The 22,376-nt window shown below is 38.3% G+C and overlaps 1 protein-coding gene across 3 annotated transcripts in view; it reads left to right on the plus strand.

The window, feature by feature from the left end:
• The window catches only part of SPSB4 (splA/ryanodine receptor domain and SOCS box containing 4), a 161,765-nt gene that overhangs the window by 48,087 nt on the left and 91,302 nt on the right, over positions 1–22,376 (plus strand). Inside the window, exons 1-2 of one of the 3 annotated variants that reach the window (XM_027650704.1) lie at positions 16,615–16,633; positions 21,780–21,924. The exons of 1 other annotated variant lie outside the window; for it this stretch is intronic. The gene's annotated coding sequence lies outside the window, so the exon portion shown is untranslated. Of the gene's footprint in view, positions 1–16,614; positions 16,634–21,779; positions 21,925–22,376 lie in introns of those variants that run through there. One more of the 3 variants, XM_027650703.1, reaches the window with a different exon arrangement.

Raw genomic sequence — 22,376 nt, forward strand, 5'->3', positions numbered from 1 at the left:
CTTTGTGTGAACTTTTCACTGGAATCAGATACGATCAGGAAGAACAATTAAAGCAAATTAATCTGTAAACTACAGATTAATTCTTATTGATTGCTCCAGTTTGACAGCCCCAGAGGATCTACAGCTTTTTCCTACAGACATGTATATCTTCACATTCTGTGAGAAGTTATTTTGTCCTTTGGCTGGAAAAAACGATGATGTTCCTCACCAGCTGTGGCAGTGGCTAGAGTGGCTTCATTTTATATATATATATATATATATATATATATATATATATTTAGCAGTGTAGATTGTGCTCTCTGAACTGGCAAAGGAGTCGGGGGAGGAAAGGGTTAAGAAATGAGCTTTAACCAGGCCACACACGAGCTGTAGGCATTCACACCTCCCTGTTAGTCCCATCCAGACAGTGAAGAGACAGGGAGAGGTGTCAGCCTCCTGCCGGGGCTGCACCACAAAATCCTCCCAGGCTGCTGTTGACAGGTTTTTGAGGTGGCTGAGACGCCCCAGCCAAGAGAACACAGAGGAGAGGCAACCTGCAGACCGAGACTGGGCAAGCTGGGAGAGATTTAAGAACCAGCTAAGGCTTGTTTAGTTTAAGACCTGTGGAGCGGAGTAAGATGTTTTGGATGCACCAAGGCAGAGTCTGTTAGCTGGTATTTCTTTATTACGTTCTTTTTTCTAGTGGTTCTAATACTGTGAGGTGACAAATCAGCCCAAATGTAACCATCTGCATTAAAGCAGATCATATTAACTGCTCATCCCTTTTCAGCACGGTGCACCTGCCAGTGGTGGCTGCAGTGTAATGAGTTAGAAAATTGGCTGTCCACGTGCTCTTACGCTTGGCTGCATACTGGGAATGCAGGTATGCTGGTATGAATGTATATGTTTAATGGAATGTTTTCATTCCACTAATGAGCTACAGAATTTTTGTCTTCATAATAATATATAAGGAGATTTTTAATCCCTCACAGTGTTTACAACTGTTACTTCTCCAAAAGTTTTAGTGGCAGCTCAAGTCATGACATGTTTAAACCAAGAAAGGAAAACAAAGACATAGTTGAGGGGAAGATAGGAATTCTTAAAGTAAGGGGGGAATTATCCTTTTTGTGTGTGTGTACAAACTCTTTATTTTGTTTCCTTGCTGGTCATTTTTGCGACAAGCAGATTTATAAGCAGCTCATCGGTGACATGTTGTGCTGCAGGAATTGGGGTGCTCAAGGTATTAGCAAATGATGAAACACAGTGTAGCTCTGCAGCAGAAATGTTACAGGTGGGGTAAAAAGCTGAGTATCTGTGTGTGTTCAGATGCTTTTCCTGGACTGGCCAGGTCTCGGTTTGGTGGTTGTTAACACCAACCTAATGATCAGGTAGGATGTTGATTGTTTAAAATACTTTCTTTCCATCAAACAAAGTAGTGTCTGTAGTGGTGAATAATGACTTCCAAATGAATCCCACTGGCCAGTTTATCTGAAAAAAAGACCATCACTTCAATAATTTTTCTGGCACTAAAGCAAAGCATGGACTTCTTCCAGCTGCACCCTCTGGATAACTCAGTGTTGGGTTCCTTGCAGAATTTTCCATGCAGAAGGAATTAAAAAACAATGTTAGTTTTTTTAATGCTTAGGAACCACATATTAGTCAAAAATAAACACTAGTGACAAATTTAAGTTTAATATCGTTTTCAATAATACTTTTGCAGACATTGAGAAGAAATACAAATTCTACCTGAAATAGTTTTAAATTTTCATGTTTAATTACTTGGGAAATCTAATTGCTGTAAATGCATAATTGCAGTCGGCTGTGCAATCTGCAGCTGATTGACAGTACACTTAAAGGAACTCTAAAACCAGTGATGGCCACTTGAGCTTCCCTATGCTTGTAAAAGAGGTGTGTAATTACTAATAGTTAGTGTGAACATTGGGTTTCTTGCTTTCTGAGAGGACTTTATGGTAAATATATGATGTTATTATGAATTTTCCCTGTAATTATTCACAGGGAATACCAAAAAATAAATGAATGTTTGAAATTTTAAAACCACTAATGCACACATCCTTCAATACAGATTTTTATACTCCTAATGTTTGTTCTTGGGTGGTACTAATGTTCTCAGTTTCCTTCTTAATTCCTTTGTTTTCATGGGTTGATTGATTGTGTGTCAGATGACGAGTTATGCCATGGGAAGCTAATTCTTATACAGTTTTCTTTCAGAGAAGTCCTACTGAAATTGGTTTTTTTGTATGAAATCATTATAATGGGAACGACATTTAGAAGGATTGCCTTATGAATTTGGAGTCAGTGTTGCTCTCTCCTACAAATTTTAAGCTTTTCAGAAGGAAATGCATTCGTGCAACAGAATCCCATTATATTCTGTAGGATAGTTTTGAAGTAATGCATAAAAACTACTCTATTTTTATTGTGTGAACTTTAAAATTCTGCATATATACTTACATGACATAATTTGTTTATTTAAACGTATTTTTAAAGGAATCTTGCTAATCTTTGTTTAGGCTCAGTTCAACTAGGTTCAGCTGAAGGTGATGAAAGTTGTAGATCTCTTGTAAAGTGCTTCCTTAATGGCTCTTTTTCTTATATATGAAGTAGATATCCTTAAATTATTTAAGAATTCAATTTAAAATGTTTCTTAAAAAAATTGGGAATGATATACTGTGGCACTGATTGTCTAATCTGGGATGCTATTGATTGTACCCTGATGCTGACAGAACTGTTTTTCTTCCTTTTGTGGCTTTTTCACCTTCAGAACTCTCACAAGGGGACTCTGATAACCACAGCTACATTCACTGATATGTGAAATGGATAAATTAAAAATCTCCAAGAAGAGTCTGAAGTTATAAATAAAAGGAAAACTTTGCACCCAAAGTTTGTAGATGTTCTTAGGGAATCAAACACGTAGAAATTAAGTTGAGGTTTGCAATCCAAGGTCTACCTGTGCCATGGTTCAGAGTCCTCACTTATTCTAAAGGGTTGGGTTTTTTTCCCTCTCTTTTACGTGCCTTAGGTTTTACAGGAACTTGCAACTCACAGAAATGCCAGCTATAGCATAATATAGGGTATACAAAACTTAACCCCCCCAATTTCTTATGTTTATTTTGAGATTTATGCCAACTAATAGATTCCCTAAAAATACACTCTTATTAACACAGACTGCAAATACACAACTGAAGATCTCTTATCTAGTTGTAGTTTTGTGCTTGGGTAGGAATTGGTCCAAATTTAAAAAAAAAACCAAGCAAATGAAAGAAGTAAACAAGAAAATGATCCAAACTCCTACAGCCATCTGCTTGAAATACTATAGTTGAAATCTATGTAGTGGGAGACACCAGTATTTGCTTTTCAGACCAAAATGCCATTGTAACTCAGTGAATAAATTAGTAGTTGTCAATTAATGAATGAATTGTGCTCTTTTATCTTTCTATTTCCCCATTGTTCTCGAAAAGACTGTGGACAACTTTTTGTTTATTTTGGGTTCTGTTTGTCATTCACAGGTTATTTCAGCAAATCACTGCTTGTTGGCAAATCATTGGAGTCCCTTGCTGTGAAAATTTGCTGTTTGTTTTATGATGGGTTGGGGTTCTGTTCCACAGTGCACTTCATATATATAGGGTCTTCTTTAGTTTGATGCTTTTACATGAAAATTTAGGAAGAGTAATTTATTGCAGTGAGAGTAGAAAGAGAAATTAACATCACAAAACTGTCAGAATTGAGATATATTTTGCTTCAGTTAAGGTTATGGGACCTTATATACCTAGATATAGCTCTTGAAAGAACCGTAGGTTTATGTAGCCTGCACAAAATCAGAGACAGAATTTGTTAGAGGGAAGGAAATGATGTAATAAATTTTCCAATGTTCACTTATAATCTGAACTAATCTGGATTCACAGGTTATTTTTAAACTGCAGAAATAAATTACACAAGTGAAAGTGCAGAAATCTTGTTGCACAATTTTTTTTCCCGATAATTTTCTATTTAGAAATAGCAAAGGAGACTCCAGCATTGCTGTGCCATGGATTTTTCCCAGTATGTCTGCAAAGAGTGGGGCAGCTGGTACTAGAGGTGTTGTAACATAATGCTCCTTATTTCATAGTTTCTGCTGCATACTTGAGGATTTGGAGGGTGAATGAAAGAGTTTGTACAGCTTGATGGAGCCTTAATAAGCATTGCAATCTATGTTTTGTACTGTGCTTATAATCAATAGATTTCTTTCTGCCACAGATGGGGCAGGTGATCAATGGACTTTAACCACTTTCAGAAATTTGTGTTTTACTTTTTAAATCGCATTCTGGTTGCATGAAGCAGAGGAGTTTCTTTCATTTGCTGGTTAGATAAAAAAATGAGATTTAAATACTGTGTTGGGTTTTTTTCTTCTTTGCAAGAGGTGCATTTAAGAGACAGCTTACTTTGTTTTTTTTAATATTTTCACCAACTTATTGCTACCACTGTCAAAAGCCATGTGAGCTCCCGGGGAATAAAAAAGTGACCCCTCTTTAGCGGTTAGATAAAATCTCTCAGATTAGTGGGGGCATTACAATCCACCCACTGGAGATGGTAGGACATAAACAGTGTTAGGCTGCAGTGGGACTTGACATGGGGCTTATTGGTTATACATGACACATAATGAAAAAATGAATTGCATGAGTCTTGCTCTGACTTGGATGTCTTGTTGCTTTGGAACTATTTTCAAACTTTTCCATCCTGTGTTCAGAGACTGAGCAATACAGAGCATTTCATAGCCAGCATGTTTTCAGTGTGTAGGCTGCTGTGCAACTTGCTTTTAATTGTACTCTGGTTCTGCTCTGCAGAGCTGGCATGCTATTTGTATTACTGGCTGAGCTGTCACAGAGCTAAATCCCATGTTTGCCCTTTGAACTGGGCAGTGGTAAGATACCCTTTGCTTGGTATCTGCTCCTGGGCAGTGACTCCAGGTTTCATGCTCTTATCTGGGATGTAACTGGTAGCAGAGTTTGCAGGCTAACTATGAGAAGGTTTATGTTTCTGAGGACTGAAAAAGCTGCTAAGACTAAGTGGCAGAAAAAGAAGCTGCTTAATGCTTCTGCAAAGAGTCCTACATTTTCTAGACTCAGGATTGTCATCTGATTTCTAACAACTTGCACAGTTGTTAGATAATGTGTGTGATTCACTGGAAGATCACTATCAGAGGCGAAGCAGAACTCAGCTGTTCAGCCAGTCTTTTGCTCTGCCTTTTAGACTCACCTGTTTGGGTGGAGCAGCCCCCAAATCCTTCATCTCTGACACTTGCTTACAAATATGAAATCTATTTTTTTAGGATGAAACATCATTATAATGTTTTAGGATATTATCTTGTTATATAGTCTCAGTGGTCAGTAGTTAACTACTATTAACTATTAGTATTTAGTGTTAAAGTCTTGGTGTATGTGTGCTGTTCTTTATAGTGTGCATATTTAATACATAATCCAAAAATAACATTAATTAAATGTATTTACACTGCAAGTAGCTTCTCTGGAGAGGAACAGTCACTGATTTTTCCATTCCACATAGAAAGTATCATCAGGTCATAAGAAATACCTTTGGAGAAAAAGTAATCCTCTTTTTATATCTGTTTTGGTATTATGATATTAGCTTGCTCGGGGCTTGCTTTGTATTAAAAAGAAACAAAACCACCACCACCACCAACAACAAAACCTTTAGTTTTTTATGCATCCATTATTTGCATACATTATTGAATTAAAATCTCTCAGAAGAATAACATGAGACTCTTGAGGAAACACAAACCTGTCTTTGACAAGTAGACAAAGTCATGGCAGCGAAGGTGGAACCTTTGTCAACAGTGGCTGCAAATGCTTCCCTCACCTGCAGGTTGTCACCATCACCAGGTGTGGCCAAATACCAGGAAAGGTCTTTGTTTTCTCCTGTTTGATGTTGATATGGTATCGGTCCCATGTGTGAGGAGTATCTGTCAGCAGTGAGGGTGGCACACAGAGGCCTCATTTACTTCTCAAGTAAACTAGATTGTCTGGTGTAGCTTACTTGTGACTTTTATTTGATATGCCAGTGGTCCATGTTATAGCCTCAAAAACTCTTGTGTGATGATGTGTTCCTCAGAGGAGGGTTAGATGAAGATTAGGGAGGACATCAAAGCAGTGGTTAAAATGAGGAAAGATGAGTTAAAGTCAAGTCATTAGAGATCCCTTTGAAGTATTTACAGATTAAGCCCTGTCTCTTTTAAGTGGAATACTTATCTGCCTTTCAATATTTAAATAATAAGACATGACAGGCTCTGCTTTTCTGAAGGGTTATTGTGTGCCTATGCTGTGCTGTAAAGGCATCAGGCCAGAGGCAAGAGACTTCAGTTGTGGAAAACCTGTAGTAATCCTTTAAATTCTGGAATATCTCTTTGCCAATGTTAAGCAGATGTCTTGCAAGTGAGAAGACCACACAATGCCACACTTTCAGATGAGTGTTGCAGATGATAATGTGACACTGGCATTGGGCATGACTTTAAATGTGATACTCGGTTTTAGGACAGATAATGGATCTTCCTGTAGGTTGTGTTAATGACATTTTACAAGAAACGCATTTATTATTCCTTGGTCAAATTGAAACACTGCCTATTCCTGCTTCCTGAGCTAATCCATTTTGGCTTGCCAATCTTAATGCAATTGTTAGAACCAGCACAGGAGACCTAGTGAACTTTAACCATGTATATGTCAATATAGATGAGGGCAAACTGACTCTGAGAGTGCTTTTCTGCATAGAAAGGGACAGCTGGCTTTTTTTTTGTGTGTATAGACATACTGAGAAAACTGATAACATTTCCACTAATAATTCTAAATATTCATAGCCATACCCAGAATTATTATTTTTATGGTGCGAAATTAAAAAAAAAAACATAGTTTTTTTGGTTGGATCTCTATACAAAGTGCTTTTTCCCCTGTAGAACCTGCAGTACAAGAGTTAATGGAATAATAGAATAATTTATTTTGGAAGGAATTTCTTCAGGTCATCTGGTCTAGCTTTCCAAGATGAAATATAACATAAGAGGCAAATAGATGGCAGAGATGGAATAATCAATATAAATGCAAAAAGTGTACAACTCTCATCCATGTCCAAATAGCTCCAGTCACTGCCAGTGGGTGCAGGTCTGTGTATTAAAAAGTAGTGGTGAGTTTTAACAAGTCCTTTGAGAGACAGCTTGATCATTAGGTGCACTGAGAAATGAGTGGCACTGAGGGGGAGGGGAGGGAAAAGTAGGCCTGTTTCTGCTTTTCGTTGTAGAAAAAAAGAATAGTCACCATTTTATAACATCAAATTTACATTCTATTGAAGGGTTCCCGTGCTTGTTTTTAAAAGCAATATACTGCCTATAGGTGCTGGAATGAAATACACAGTTCTGTCAAGTAATGACATTTACTGGGAAAAAATAATCATAATAATGGCTTTGGATAATTGAAACTACATTTCATGTAAACACAGTACCCTAGACAAATATCTTCTGTGCAGTTTTACTACAGCATGTGTATTTGTCCTTTCCCTTGAGAGCTGTTGCCCATAATCTCTACTGTGGCACCTCTCAGGCTGTTGTAGGAGGGTGTTACTGGCTTTTAATATTTGGTCTGAGAGTAGGAGATTGGCTTTAGATCAGGTGGCCTTAATCTGAGGGGGCGAACAGATTTCAAAAGTAGTAATTGTAAAGTAAAGCTCCCTCTGTTTGAAAGAATATTGAATACATACATATGCCTGCTGTGGGCACGAATCTGCCCTGACTGGTTGTCAGCAGGAACTTGATTTCATGAGAATCTCCTTTCCTAAGGATCAAAACCTCTTTTTCCTGATGGTGCAAAGTCCAAGGCCTGATAACTGAGATGTTGCTAAGTAGCTGGTGTGGTCACTTGCTTCTAGAAGTCTTTTTCAAGAGGATGAATACTGCAGAATGATTACCTGTGGTCTTAAGGACTCATTGTTTAGTCCCAGATCAGCTAATGTAAGTTCAATATGCATCTTGGTTTTTATGGGTCCCTTTCCATAAAAACCCCTGCATTCCACACCTTCATTTTCCTATTTATTTTTTAGTGCCTTTTACAGTACAAAAGGCATTTTTTTTTTTTTTCATGGAAGGAAAATACTTCTTTTTGACATGTTGCCTTTCAATCCACATCTGATTGTCTGTTTTTGAGTTTAAAATTCTACCATTAGAGCTACAGATCATTCATCATTGTCATTGCTGGAACAGAAGGTGTCTAATTCTAGCGTTTTTAGTATGATGAAGACTGACTACCTCCTCCCATGCTACCTCTGCCGTTTTCTACAAAGATACCTGTGGAGTTATTGTCAGGGCTTGCTGAAACAGCTGACTAAGTGCTGAGAAGCTGAATACTTTTTGTGTTTGACATTTGGTTCCAACATAAAGAAAAACTAAAGACAAGGTTACACAGCAACCTGACTAGCAAATCTGATTATATTGAATGTGTATCTGTGTTAACACTGGAGGTTTCTAGGAAAAGGTGGTTTCCCAAACTTAACAGTCCAGTCAGAGCAATGGCTCCTGTGTCCTAAGGCAGCAGCTCGAATGTGCAGGCAGTGCACAGGCTGACTCAGTTGTGCTGAAGCTGGATCAGTGGTAGCAGTCCCAGCCTGGGAATCTTTCCTTAGGGATGCATCAGTCTCCCTGTGCATATGGAAGCTGTTACATGTGTTGGAGCTCTGAGCCTGTGTGGCTGTAGCCATGGCAGTGTGGGTAGTTTTCCTTTTTTTTGAGGATGTTTCAGTTTTGCTTAGCAATAATATTTTCAGTTTAGCAAATACTCTTTGCTGAAAGGTTCAAGTTAAATTCCAAACAAAATTGCTGTATCATAATGAAATCCCCTGTGGTTTCTCCTGGCACGGAACTACTTGTGCAACTGGCAAATACTTTCTTCTGGGCAGAAGGTCGTGTTTTGGTAATGGGTGCATGACACATAATTTTCAAGTTAATGCAGTTTTCTGCTTGCAGCAATTAAAGACACAATATTTGGCATCATTTCTGCTAAAAAATATACCTTAGAAGACTGCATTTTAATGACTTTTTTTTTTTCTAAATTCAAACATGTATTTGGATCATAAATGAAACAAAATGATAACTTTATAAAATACCTTTGGAAACTATACTCAGACACAAACTTCTGGCTTCTCCCTGTCAAACACAAAGTGCCAGGCAAGAATTTCTGTTACATGAGGAAAATACATACAAGGAAATCACAGAATTCTTGCAGATGTTTAAAAGGGAACTGAAAGGTCTCTGCTGTTTCAGAGCCTTGTGTGTGTCAGATGTTGTACTTTATGTTGTGTGAAATGTTGTCCCCTAACATGGAGATAACCATCAGTATCACACAATATGAAAACTTATTAATCATTCACGTATCTTGTATTGACTGTTTCTAAATGGTATCTTAATATGTTATCCAGAAGATACAGGGAGAAGAATTCTGAAGAAGGCTGTAATTTATGGTGATAATTCCTATTTTTGTCTGTGTAGGTTTTCAGGTTGCTGTGAGCAATCCCTGCACAGGGCACAGCTGAATGGCCCTCCAGCAGTTTCCTGAGAAGTAACACTTTTGTTTTCCATTCTTTTTGCCACTTCTCTCTAAAACTGTCAGTAATTTTTTTCCAGTGGAAAGCAGGAAAGTGTCTGTGTCTCATTGCTAGGTGAGGTGGATTGGTAGATGAGTTGCTTATTATGTGTCAAGTGAGACAAGTCCACATACCGTCTTCCCTGGCAACAAACCTGGAGTAGGAGCCTCCAGCTCCCAGGATGGGGGACTACATATAGCTCAGGCTGAGAAGAACAGGAAATAATTGCCTGGTGAGAGTAGCTGTACTGCATGGTGGGACATGAGGGGCTTCCAGGTTGGTCTGCTCAAGGTGTTTGGGTGGGAGAGCACTTCCTTGGAATGGTTATTAAAAGCTGGGACTGTCAAGCTGGATTTAACACAGAGTTCCTATTTTAGCTTGCTCTGTTTTACTGTTCAGCTCTGTAGCAGGATGTAAGTGAGGAATGCTGGCTGTCTGTATTCCAGTTCTCAATCTGTTTGGGATTTAGCTGTTTGGGGAATGAGGTTATTGAAACAGAAAGTTTTCCTCTTTTGGTGTCTTGTGTTACTCTCATTGTTTTCGGAATTAATGGAGGACGCCATTTACCCACCTGGAGCTTTCTCTTCCAATTATATTTCTAAAAATGAGTTTTGCAAACATGTCAGACTTATTATATACACAGTAAAACTGTTCCCTCAAGTTATAACTCATGCTACTTAAATATGTGACTCCCTCATATACATTTCGTCTACCTGCCTTTTTTGTTTCACTTGGCAGAGAGAAGGTGGCAAGAAAAGTCTTTAGGATAAATCTTCAGATTGGAGTAGTCAGAGCAGCCTAAGGGAATTTAGGTGTCCAAATCCCTGTCCCAGTCAGAGGCTTTAAAACAGTATTTTTTACTCCTGCCTATCAGCTCATCAGCAATGATGGAGCCAGATTAAGTCTTTCCATTCAGTCAGGTTTTGTGGGCTAAAGTTTGCTAAGTGTTTGACACTGAGCCGCTGGCTTTTTTCTACAGCACCTGCTGTTACACCCCAGGGGTTTCTCAAGCCAAATGCTGGTCAGGCCCACCTTGGCTTCATTGTCAGGTCAACTAAGTCCAGTCCTATATGCTACTGTGTAAAGTATAATTTGCCAAAAATACTATTTTTCTTTTTTTTTTAAGGTTAATTTTTCCACTATTGATTTTTATTATAATGAGGAATTATAGTATATAAACAAAAACTGGTAGTGGTTGCAGTAAATTGATTTTTCTCTTGTTTATATCACTGAGGATTGTGCCTGTAAAATTTTTTATTGACTACAGCATTGTGGATGTTTCATTAAAAACATTCATCATTGTATGTTGGTGTCTTTTATTATGTCATAAAACTGCAATGCTAGATAATGCCAGATTTTTCACCCTGCTCTGAGTATAAGGCTTAAATCCTACTTTCCTTTCAAAAAGGTAGCTTTCTTACTGGCATGATTAGTGCTAAATGTTACCAACTTCAGCCATATTCCTCAGGGAAAGATGAAACAAAATTCAGTGAGATGGTTTTGAGGTGGAATTCTTCATTTTAGTCATAGTCTCTACCATTAGATAGGTAGCGTAAGACAGTGAGTCTGTTAACTGACTTAAAGAAAAAGAGCTGCCTGATTTAAATTTTATTGTTCAACAATGTTGTGTAATTAGATGGGAAAGCAGCAAAGTCCTTTTATTAGAGATGTCTTTGTAGACAGTAGCCATGAAAGCCGCAGTGGTTGATGCTAATTACCATATTTTGTTTAAACTTCCATCTAAATGAAAAGATCATTCAATTCCGAAGCTGCAGCCATACAAAAACCACAAGTGCAGTTGAATTGCTGCTGCCAAGCAGATGGGGCTTTGATCAGAATAAGTTATTTGCAGCTTTATTGTCTGGCTGCCAGGGTGGGGCTTGTATTGAACCACCTCACCCAGAAGAAGAGGAAGGGGAGAAATGAGTCTGATCTGAGCTAAGTTCATGGGAGAATGAATTTTCCCATTCTTAAATTATTTTTGCAGATGAAAATCCTTGAAAAGAACAGCAGTAAGGTACTCGATATAGGGCTGCTGTAACGTGTAAGATGGTTTTAGTAGGAAGAGGTTGGTGTGTTATTAGAGGAATAGAGAGTGCTGGGCACAGCTGATTGCATATTTTTCCAAGGTCAAGTCTCTCTCTAGAGCATATGACCCAAAACTTGCACTGCTGTACTTTTTCACTGATGTATTTCATATTGTGTGGGACAGACAAAGACTTAGCAGCTTCAGACATCTGAGATGCTTCCTGCAAAGACAGTGTGAGAAACTGGTCTATTTACAAAGCCGCTGGGAGAGTAGGAGTGGGATAAGTGAAAAGGAATGCAGGAGAAGGGACAGCAGTGTGCTAAAAGTTTAGTGATTTGGGTTTTTTTTTCCAGTTATGTATTATTCTTGGAATGTATCAGGGGATTTTTGATTATGGCAATTTACTGATACAAAACCTGATTTTTAACAATGAGTGCAGAAGGAAGGAGGTAAAAAATCAGTACAGGTGAATTATACTAAAGTATAAAAGTAGAAAGACCACTGTAGAACAGGACTATCCTGAGCAATACATAGCAAACTTATTTTCTATTTTTAAATTATGTTGATTGTTCTCAATCTTTTCCTCCAGTGAACGTAAAAGCCTAAAAGTAATAATTTATGATTGCTTCTGTGATCTTGTTGGTCAAAAGGGCTGGCTATGAACATGGTCTTATTTTGACCTGTACCATAACTATCTAAATTCAGATACTGAAGTTTCTCAAGCACAGAAAGCCTTTCACATGCAAAGAGAGAAAGGAAGGGATTGGGGGTTAGGGGAAAAGCCCAAATCAAACCCAATAACTCTGAATTTCTTCAGTGTTGCACTACAAATACTTTAGCAGAACAGTGTAATTTCTGAGCAATTACAGTTGGGAATATTCTGAGGCCACTTTAGAAGTTTGGGGTTTTTACTGTTTTTCTGACAGTCCTGTTTGTGTCCCTGTTAGTACATGCTGGTGCTCAGAGTGTTTGGGATTTGGCCATGTATATGAAGCTTGATAAGGGTTTACCCCCAAATAACAGTGTATGGTCTTAAATTGGTCTAGATCTTGAAATCTGTGTGATTAGTACATTTGAAGTGAATTAGAGATAAAGCTGTAGACTTGTGGAGACTGACTTCCATTTTCACTTAGTTGATAGAAACTCAAATCAAATCCCTTAAAACCTCCAAATCCAAAAATTTTGATATATTTTGTCTTTTTTTTTCTTATAGTCCTTTCTTTTTATTTTACAGTTTCACCTCTTGTCACCTCTGAAACCATCTCCATGGTGCTCTACATATAAGAGGATTTCAAAAGAAAAGGTTATAACAATCTAGTCTTTGTGTCAGACTATCTTAAAAAAAAAGCATGAGAAATTTTAAAGTCAAAGGCTAGTCCTTAGCACTTAGAAATTTTAATCATATTATATAAGTCAAGCTTTGTTTTAGAAGCACAGCAACACAGATGTCATTGTTCTAAGTAAGTTGAGTGTTCCTCCTAAAAGAAATAAATATGAAAACTATTTGTGTAGTTAAAAAAAGAAACCTAGATTTGTGTTAAATCAAGCAGATATTGGGTGCAAATTCCTAAGCTTGTTTCAGAATTTTTAACCCTTCCCACTTTGTCTCCGAAATGAGACTATAATAGAGAATAAGTTTCAGTAGATTATGCAGTGGAGTGTTATCACAAACATTAGCAATCTGCTCTTCTAAGGGTGGTGAACACAGAGTTAAAGGAATTTAAAAGGATGATGTCCCACCACCCTAAGTGATATGGTAATGAAGGAGACACCCAAATCTCCAGCGCTTCGACATGTTAAAATTACACAGTATTTTGTATTAATCTGATTTTCTGAAAGATCTTAGAGGAATTTGAAAGCTTCCAGGGCATAATTTTTGGAAAGTCTGTTAAACTATAGGATAGATTCCCCTCCCCACCCCCCCCTACTTCCCCCTGTGATGGTGAATAAGCAAAATCTTTTTGTCATATTTTTGGCAGCAATATCACTCAAAGAAAAAACAAAAGACGACAAAGTGGGGTGGGGGGTGGGGAGAAGACAGAAATCTTTTAAAACCTGCCTTCTGTAAGTTTTGGGTTTTCTCCAGGCACAGAAGGCATCAGTGGTGGTGGTGGAGAGAAAAGGCATTGGTGCCAGGTAGAAACTTTGGGGGTTTTGGTTGTTTCGGTTTTTTTCATGGTAATGGGGGAGTTTTGATTTCTCTCAGCTGTAGAATTTGGTCTAACGAGAAGGTGTGGGTAAAAGCCTCATGTTTTGGTCATACACAGCTTGAATTCAGTGTTTTGCCAGCTTAACTGAAAAGTCCTGCTGTCTTGCTCCTGAGAAGTGCGTGGTGCAGTGCCTGGATAAACAGAGCCGGGTGTCTGGTGAACACTTGGGCTGTGCAGTAGGACACATTGGAATTGCTGGACACATTGGAATTGCTGGACACATTGGAATTGCTCCCAGAGATGAGACTGTTGCTTCTCCCTCTGTCACAGCCTCGTGCCACTGAACTAACTGGTGCACACTGGGGTGTGTGCAGACAGTCATGGCTGTTGGCTCTTGAGGATTTCCTCACAACATTTCTTTGATCTGGAGAACAGTTTTATCAGCAAAATGTTCAGATCAGTGCTCAGACTGAATTTTCAGATTATGTATTACCGTATAAACAAAACACTTTTTGCTATTGAAATAGTCCTTGACATGCAGCTTGATGCAGTTCTGAACTTTTCGAAACTGAGATTGAAAATTTTTTATTGTTGAACTTGTGGTAAAGAATAATACACCTCCATATACTGTATTATTTAAAGACCTGTGCAGATGGCAAGTCCTTCCACTTATCTGGAGCAGGAAGCCAAGGGCTGACATTGCAATTTGTTATCTTGACAGTACAATGGGTGTTGCAGTCTAATTTGCAGTTTTAAGAATTAATGGTGAAGTGATAAGAGGTGATAAAGATCACAACCTGTGTGAAGTAACAAGGACCAGGACAGAGCTGTGTCATTTACTTTGATGTAAATAAGGTATTTATTCTGTGTTGCTCTGGTAGTTCACCTGAGGTGAAGCAAATGTAGAAAATCTGGAAAAGCATGTTTATGAACAGGAGTATTTACCATACCTGTCCATTTATCTGCTAGAGACCAATATATCTTTCTTGCCTGGTTTATATCTTTATATTTCGATATTTTTACAAGAATAAAATCAAAATTATTAGCTAGAAAGCACTGTACTTATGTAGCTTGTTTTATTTTTGTTTTGTTTTTTGAAATTCAGGGTATTTCATGCATCATTATCATAATAACCTCTCAATTCACAGTTTTCTGTTCTTCTTAATGATTAATTAAAGAATATAAGGTGACAGCTTTGCAGCTGCTGTAGTGATAGTTTGAATATAAGAAATGCAGTCTTCTTTTAACCAGAAACAAACCAAATTCCTGGTCATGTGTAAGTAATCTAAAACTGGCAGCAGTTCGGACAAGAACTTCCCAAATTGTTAAGGGTGGATTACGGCCATCTGGCATGTTTTCCTCAGTTATGCAATGTCATGTAATACAGTAGCTGGATGATTTTACCATATTTTGGGGGGCTACGTAAGTACTTGAAAGCTTTCATGCAGTGACTTCAGTCTTTTTAGCTTCTCAGGAAATAGTTCTATTTTTGAGTACTCGAGTTTAAGCGGTCTCTGTGAAAAGCATTAAGGATTACTAAAGCAAAAGGCTCTCTGGGTTATGGATTTTGTGTTCCTTAATTTCTGCAAAGCTGGTGGTGCATTTTTGGATGTTTTCTGATTTATTTGGGGAAATGAGTGTTCCGTGGGTTGAGGGTTAAATTACAGTGTATACATGCTTTCCTACAGAGCTTCAACCTTAAGGTTGCCAGCTGAGGCTCACAGGATTCCCATAGAGCTCAAAGTAAGACATATGTACCCCCAGCAGGTGATTGATAAAGTACCAATAATTATAACTCTAATTGCTCTCTAGAGGAGTATGCCCATATCCATATAGGAAGCACTCTACGCTCTGCCTTCCATGGGTGAGTGCTCAGTGAAAGGACAGGAAAACTGACTGTCCTGGTTTTGAACACACTCAAATATTGTGGGCTCTGGACTCTCAACCACACCTCTGCTGCTAGGCTTCCTCAGACTTTCAGAGCTTTTGATGATCTCATTTTACAAACATACTTGTTAACACCTCTGAATCACAACAATCTGGTGTGGAAAGGTTGCTCCATACAAGATTGTAATCTCCATGATGTGTTTTGATGTAGATTTTGTCTATTCAATGGCTGTCCGTGTCGCCACGTGTAGTGAGTTGTGATTGGCTTCTGTTTTCTGCACAGCAGAATTTTCATTACATAATGAAACAATACTTGTGTAAACAAATGTTCCTCATATTCATGGCAAATCTGCCACTCCTTTCAAAGTGAGTCTACTTAAAAAACAGCCTAACTAAGGAAATAGTTTTAAAAATACCTGTCCTGACACTTTGTAGTAGTTTTGTAACCTTTCACCAAAACATAAAAATTTGACACAGAAAGCTTGAGTTGGGTATCAGTAGAATTTTTAATCTGGATATATGGTTCTGTGATAGATGTGTGAAAATGCATGTTAATCTAATTTTCTAAAAATAAGAAATAAAACTTAAAATAACAGGTCCTAATCTAAGGTTTTCCTCCATTTTACTAACACTATTTATTTTGGATTAGGTTCACTAGAACACTGAATAGTTTCACAAAATTGATCCTTTTTGCTCTACTATAAGAAAATCTACCTGGTGAGGTGCTCAAAGTGGTGTAGGTAACTCATACATTGAGCATTGCTTTCTTCTAAGAGAGAATCTAACCGTGCATTTAACCAATTTCAGGACAGTTTCCTTATTTAGAGAGAACTTTACTTTTGCAGAAGAGGCCTGGAGGGACAGACTGCAAAGGAAATGTGGAGAGCTTCCTCCGGGTTGTTTTGTTAAGGAGTATTTTTCCCTTACAAGACTTCACAGGACTACTCTCCTCTGTTGGCTCAAGGTCAGCAGTGACTTTCCTGGCTTGCTTGAAGCACAGCAGTAATGAGAACACGCTTCTGGAAATGTCTTTGTTGTCTGTTGCCCTTGGAACTAGTCCTTAAAAAGGGGTTTGTCCTTAAAAGTGTTGAGGAGCAACATTCAGCCTTAGCTAAACTGCTTTTCCTTAGATTCATAGATAGTGGGGTGGGAGAGTGCACATGTCCCTTAGACTTTCTGCAGGTTTCTGCCTCTGTCTCGTCCCTTGCTGACCTTGGGGAGGTTCCTGGTTGGAGCCAGCACTGCAGTGGTGCTGGCACAGGGAGTGGGCAGACAGGGAGATCCCAGCCTGAGGTGCACGAGTGTGCATCTGCTGCTCCTCAGTATTTCCCAACTGCAATTCCACTGGAGTTTTATATCAATTAAGACTTTGGTACGTTGTCTTGAGGATTAGTTAATCCTGTCATTGTTTTAGTGCTGATTTGCTAATGCAATTAACAGGTATTAATCTCTGTGTTTTTTAAGAAAAGAACAATAATAGATTTCCATATCAGCTTGTTTTTTTCCAGCATCTTTCCTGAGCTATTCCTTTATGGCAAGATAGTACTAAATGGAGATATCTGCAGTTCTACTTGGTTTAAAAAGTCCACCATTTAATTAGAAACGGCTTAAGGGGCCCTAAAAATAAATTTGAATTGTAATCAGCTTCTTAACATATTTCAGATACCTGTACCAAATATTGATTTTCTTTTTTTTTCTAATTTCCATATTCTCAAAGCAACACTACATCAATTTACAAGTTCAGTTGTCAGCAGCATGAATTAATGTTATCAATCAATCTATCTGCTTCCATAACGTGATTTGCTAGAGCCTGCATTTTGCTATGTTGTAGTGAAAAGGAAGCTGATGCCTTATTTGGCTAAGAGATGGTTAAGACGTTTTTTATTTATGTTTTGGCTACTTTTCCATTTCTTGTAGCTCAAATTGATTATAAAGGGTCCTACAATTAATGTTTTTTATTTTTTTCCCATCAACTTTTCAAGCTACATGCCTCTTGGTCTCAGTGTTACACAATTAATCAGATCTTTAATTTAGTTAACTTTTAATAGATAGATATGTTTAACATATTAATTTTAGAAATTCATAAAGATACTATCTTGCACTGAGGAATCAAAAATTTTTCTGTAATTTTTTTGGTAAAAATCTGTAGATCTGAATTGGGCTTTTCCTTACTTGGAATTTCTGGGGGTGTTTAGGATGTTTATGTTTTTGTGGGATTTTTTTGTTTACTTTGTGGTTTTGTTTGTTTTGTTCTCAGGAGAAACACCAACACTTATTGTTTAGTAAACAAACCTTTTTCTGCAGTGAAAATCTGTAAATATATATAGTTGCACTACATTTAGAAATGCTGGTTGAATTGTATTTAATTTTTCAACTATCTGAATCCACTTTCAGAAAAAAACAACAACAACAACAACAAAAAACAAACAACAAAAGAGAACTGTTCAAGAGTTCCTTATTCCATTCACATTCAAGTGTAACTATCTAGCAGTCCAGAGAGAAACACATTCACATGTACCCATGTCTCAATAGCAAGGTTTCAAATGTTTCAAAAGCGAACAAGCAATTATTTAAATAATAAAACCAACACCTGCTTCTTAAAAGCCAAAAGCAAAGAAAATACAACGCCCCCTGCAAAAAACCCAAAGCCAGACACACACTCTTGGGAAGACATGAGTCACTGCCTCGGGAGTTTGCTGACGTGAGAGACAGTTCCAAGCTCTCCAGCTGAACAATACACAGTCCTGCTCACAGAGTTCACTTTAAATAAATGTGCTTTGGTGAGTGCCTCTTTACTGAACGTGCTTTTTGTTGGTTTTAGTTTTTCTGTAGCATCCTCCTCCTTTCATCTTTTAGACTTTTGAATACATTTTTGAGAGTGTGATGTATTTAAAAAAAAAAAACAACTTTAGGCATCCTGTGTGTGTGACTTTTTTTTTTTTTTTAACCTAAGGAAATTGTAAAGGATCTTGTCAAAGTTGAGTTCTTTGTGTTGATCTAAAGAGCTTCAGTTAAAAGCTTTTTTGAAGTGTGTGGCAACTGCAGAAGCAATTTATATGGATGGGAGATCAGCTATATAATAAATAACTAGGTGCATATATATAACTTCTGAAAGCCTGCTATCTTGTCTATTAAATAACTTTTTTTTTTAATTAAAAAAAGCCTCTAATTAACCATGTGGTAATGTTGAGGTATGATTAAGGGAAGTTTCATTTGAACTAGAGTTCATTTATTTTCCAATGTGAACACAGTTTGACAACATACAATTTAACTCCATCTCTGAGTCGAGTTTTCTGCATGGCAGTAATATTATTACAGCTTAATGATAGAGCTGCTGACTTACAATTCACCTACCATGCAATTACAGAGCTTCCAGAGTGGCCTGTTCTCCTCCCTGCACCACTGGCAAACTCCTGTGGGTGATGCCCCAGATGGTGCTGACACTCCACAGTCATGGTTGCCCTCAGCATCCCATGGTAAAACATTTTAGGGAAGAGAGGTTTGTGTTCCTAAATGATTTCTGGAGGGAAGGATTGAGTATTCTACCTCTATAGTGTCAGGTTTTAACAGGGAATGCTGGAGTTCTAAAACTAACAGTGAAATCTCCCTCCACGCCCTCCACCATCACCTCCTGTGACTGTGTCCTCAAGCTTTGCTTTGCTTTCTTCCCTCACAGAAGAAAAGCAGCATTTTCTAGAGAAGTGGAAACAGTTGAAATGCGTGTAGTTCAGCACTGTGAAATCTTAATACCATGCAACTACTATTTTAGATAGAAACCTGTTGATCTTTCAAAGGAAAAGAGCTCTTGATCTATCCAGTTTCGTGTACTGGCTCTTCCTGGTGTCACCAAGTGAGGTATGTGACAGCACTCCTTCCCAACAAGCGGTTCTGCTGTTAAAATCTTTGGATCATGGCATCAAGGAAGAAATTAATTAGAACTGAATAGCTTGTAAGCAGGAATGCTGTGTTGCAGGCTATGTGTTGATCCAAGTAACTGGAGGGAGGAAGGAAATTAGAGTTTACAAAGTCCTTATTTGAATTCCACTACAGAAAAACGTTAATTTTTCCACTCTCACTCTCCACAGTTTCCATTAAATGTCCTCTCCTCTCCATGAATTCAAGGAAACTCAAGCTGTTAACTGGCTTCTAGGATGTTTTAATAGCATATCAGAGTTTGTCTCAAGCTAAATGAAGACTAAAATTTGGGAAACAGACTCACCTTAGAAACAAAACAGACAGTAGCATTAACTCCTAAGCAAAGTAGGTTGATATAATGAAAATTCTGCCTGGCTCTTAGCTACATCCATATGAACAGGACCATTTGATTGATGACTTAACGTGTAACTCCAAAGGTGAAAAAACAAAGCAGATCTCTGACTGCACACGCACTTAATTTTCATTTTTGAGGTTTGGAGCTCTGCTGTGATAGAGATGCAAAAGAAATCCTGGTTCTCAAGGTTTGGGGGCCTTTACACTAAAATTGCACATAACAAAGGTGACTCTGTATTAGTCCTGAATAGTTTTTCCTTCTTTCTCTAAATAAATTAGCATAGTTTTGTTTCATTTCTTTTTCACATCTTTAAAGTTCCCTTGTGTCTTCTCTGTGCTGATATGGTAGTGACACATTTCTAAATTTGCTCATCTTGATCTCATTCAAAATTTACATGCTTCCTGAATAACAGCTCTCCTCACTTTACTCCTCATCCTTGTTCTTCCATGACCTGCTGTCCTTGTGCCATGGCTTAACCCCAGTTAGGGAATGAGCCCCGTGCAGCCTCTTGCTCACTCCCCCCCAGTCAGAAGGAGGTAAATCAGAAGAGTAAAAGCGAGAAAATTTGTGGGCTGAGATAAATACACTTTAACAGGTAAAGCAAAAGCCACACATGCAAGCAAAGCACAACAAGGAATTCATTCACCACTTCCCACGGGCAGGGAGGTGTTCAGTCATCCCCAGGACAGCAGGGCTCCTTGGGACAACAGCACCATCACTCTGAATGTTCTCTCCTTCCTTCTTACCCCCAGCTTTTTTGGGGTCACTGTCCTGGCTGTGTTCCCTCCCAATCCTTGTGCACCCCCAGACCACTCGCTGGTGGGAGCTTAAGTCCTGACTCTGTTTAATTATTGCTCACCAGTAACAAAAACATCTCTGCATTCTCAACACTGTTTCCAGCACAAATCCAAATCATAGCCCCATATCAGCCACTATGAAGAAAATTAACTCTATCCCAGCCAAAACCAGCACAACTTGTTGGAGCAGCTGTTAGTACAATACCACCTTTCCCCCCATCTGGCAGACAGATGGGCTAATCCACAAAGAGCTACTATTTCTTCATGGATCAATTTTCAGAGTCTAAAGTGAACAACTGACAACCTTCCCAAAGATGCTGAACATGTCCATGCCTGGGCAACGTTCCACAAAACAAGAAAAGTCTTTCAAGACTTTTAAATATTCCTCTCTTTCTCAGAATAGGAAGAAAGACAGACCACAGTAATTTTTTTTAAATTAGGAGGTTGTTTTGTGCACCCACTTATGCAAGTGCCTCTGCATTTTTTTATTTCATTATATGTTTTTAAGAGAGAGAATATTACAAAAGGTAAAAGTACTTACTCTTCTCTCATAGACAGCAGCAACTGCAGTAGTTTAAGTATTTTACAATTTCAGCAAGAATTGTGCCATATCAGAAGACTGATATGCTTGTTTGAATTGACCTATGATCTCTTTGATTTTTCAGTTTTCCTGCTGGCATTTCTGCTCTTAATTTAAATATCTGGGCTTTGTTGCCTGTTGAGTCACTATATCCTTGTTGTATAAATATGATGTAAAACATTTTTTTTTTTTTTTTAAATTTTAGAGAAGTACAATTTGGGCTACAAGTACCCTTAGTCTTTCAGAGTTTAGTTAGCAGTGGAATGTATGCTGTAGTATAACTGACGTTGCATAAACTGCATATAAATCATCATAAGAAAAAGCTCTATTGGAGGGCTGCTTGTTACTTTATGAACCCTATCTTTAAATCAATTGTAACAGAATGAAATAAAAGTGAATAATGTTTTTCAGGTGTATATTTTGAGTGAGTTAAATAATGAGATTGTTTTCTTTGTTTCCTCAGACCTTGAGCTTCTCTTCCAAAAGGGAGTCAGTGGGATTCGTTCCCCTTGAGAAACAATAAGCCAGACCAGTATCTGGGCTGCAGTCCATGTTGTTTTCCTCCACAGAGATGGTATCTCTCTTGTGAGTCCTGTGCATCGCCCCAGGTAGGGCAGCCAATGCTTCACAGAGGATATTAACAGAGAGCCTGCAGATACTGTAAGTTGCTGGAAAGTGGCCCTGTAGGGCCACACTTTCACTTCACAGCATAGGATGTCACAAGGGCTGTAAGAGGTTTTGAGGGAGGAGTGGAATTGCTCTCCTGGCCCACGCGCTTTGTGTGCTTTTCACCTTTGTTCACCATCTGTCCTTGCTGGAGCTGACGTCTGCCATCTGAGCGCTGCCTCCCTCATGCTTAATTCTCTGAATAGATGCTTATGGCACCCTCAAAAAAAAAAAAAAAAAAAGCCCTCAGCAAACCAAAGACAATCGGGTGTCTTTGTGAGGCACACACTTCCCTGTCCCCATGGTGCTTTTGAGCGCACACCCTTCCGAACAGCCTTTTGTGTGCTCAGACCCCAGATGGCTGCCTGCAGTCACAGCCTTTAGCAGAAGAATC

This window comes from Corapipo altera, unplaced genomic scaffold (assembly GCF_003945725.1).
Source record: "Corapipo altera isolate COAL_440 unplaced genomic scaffold, ASM394572v1 54, whole genome shotgun sequence".
Taxonomy (NCBI): Eukaryota; Metazoa; Chordata; class Aves; order Passeriformes; family Pipridae; genus Corapipo; species Corapipo altera.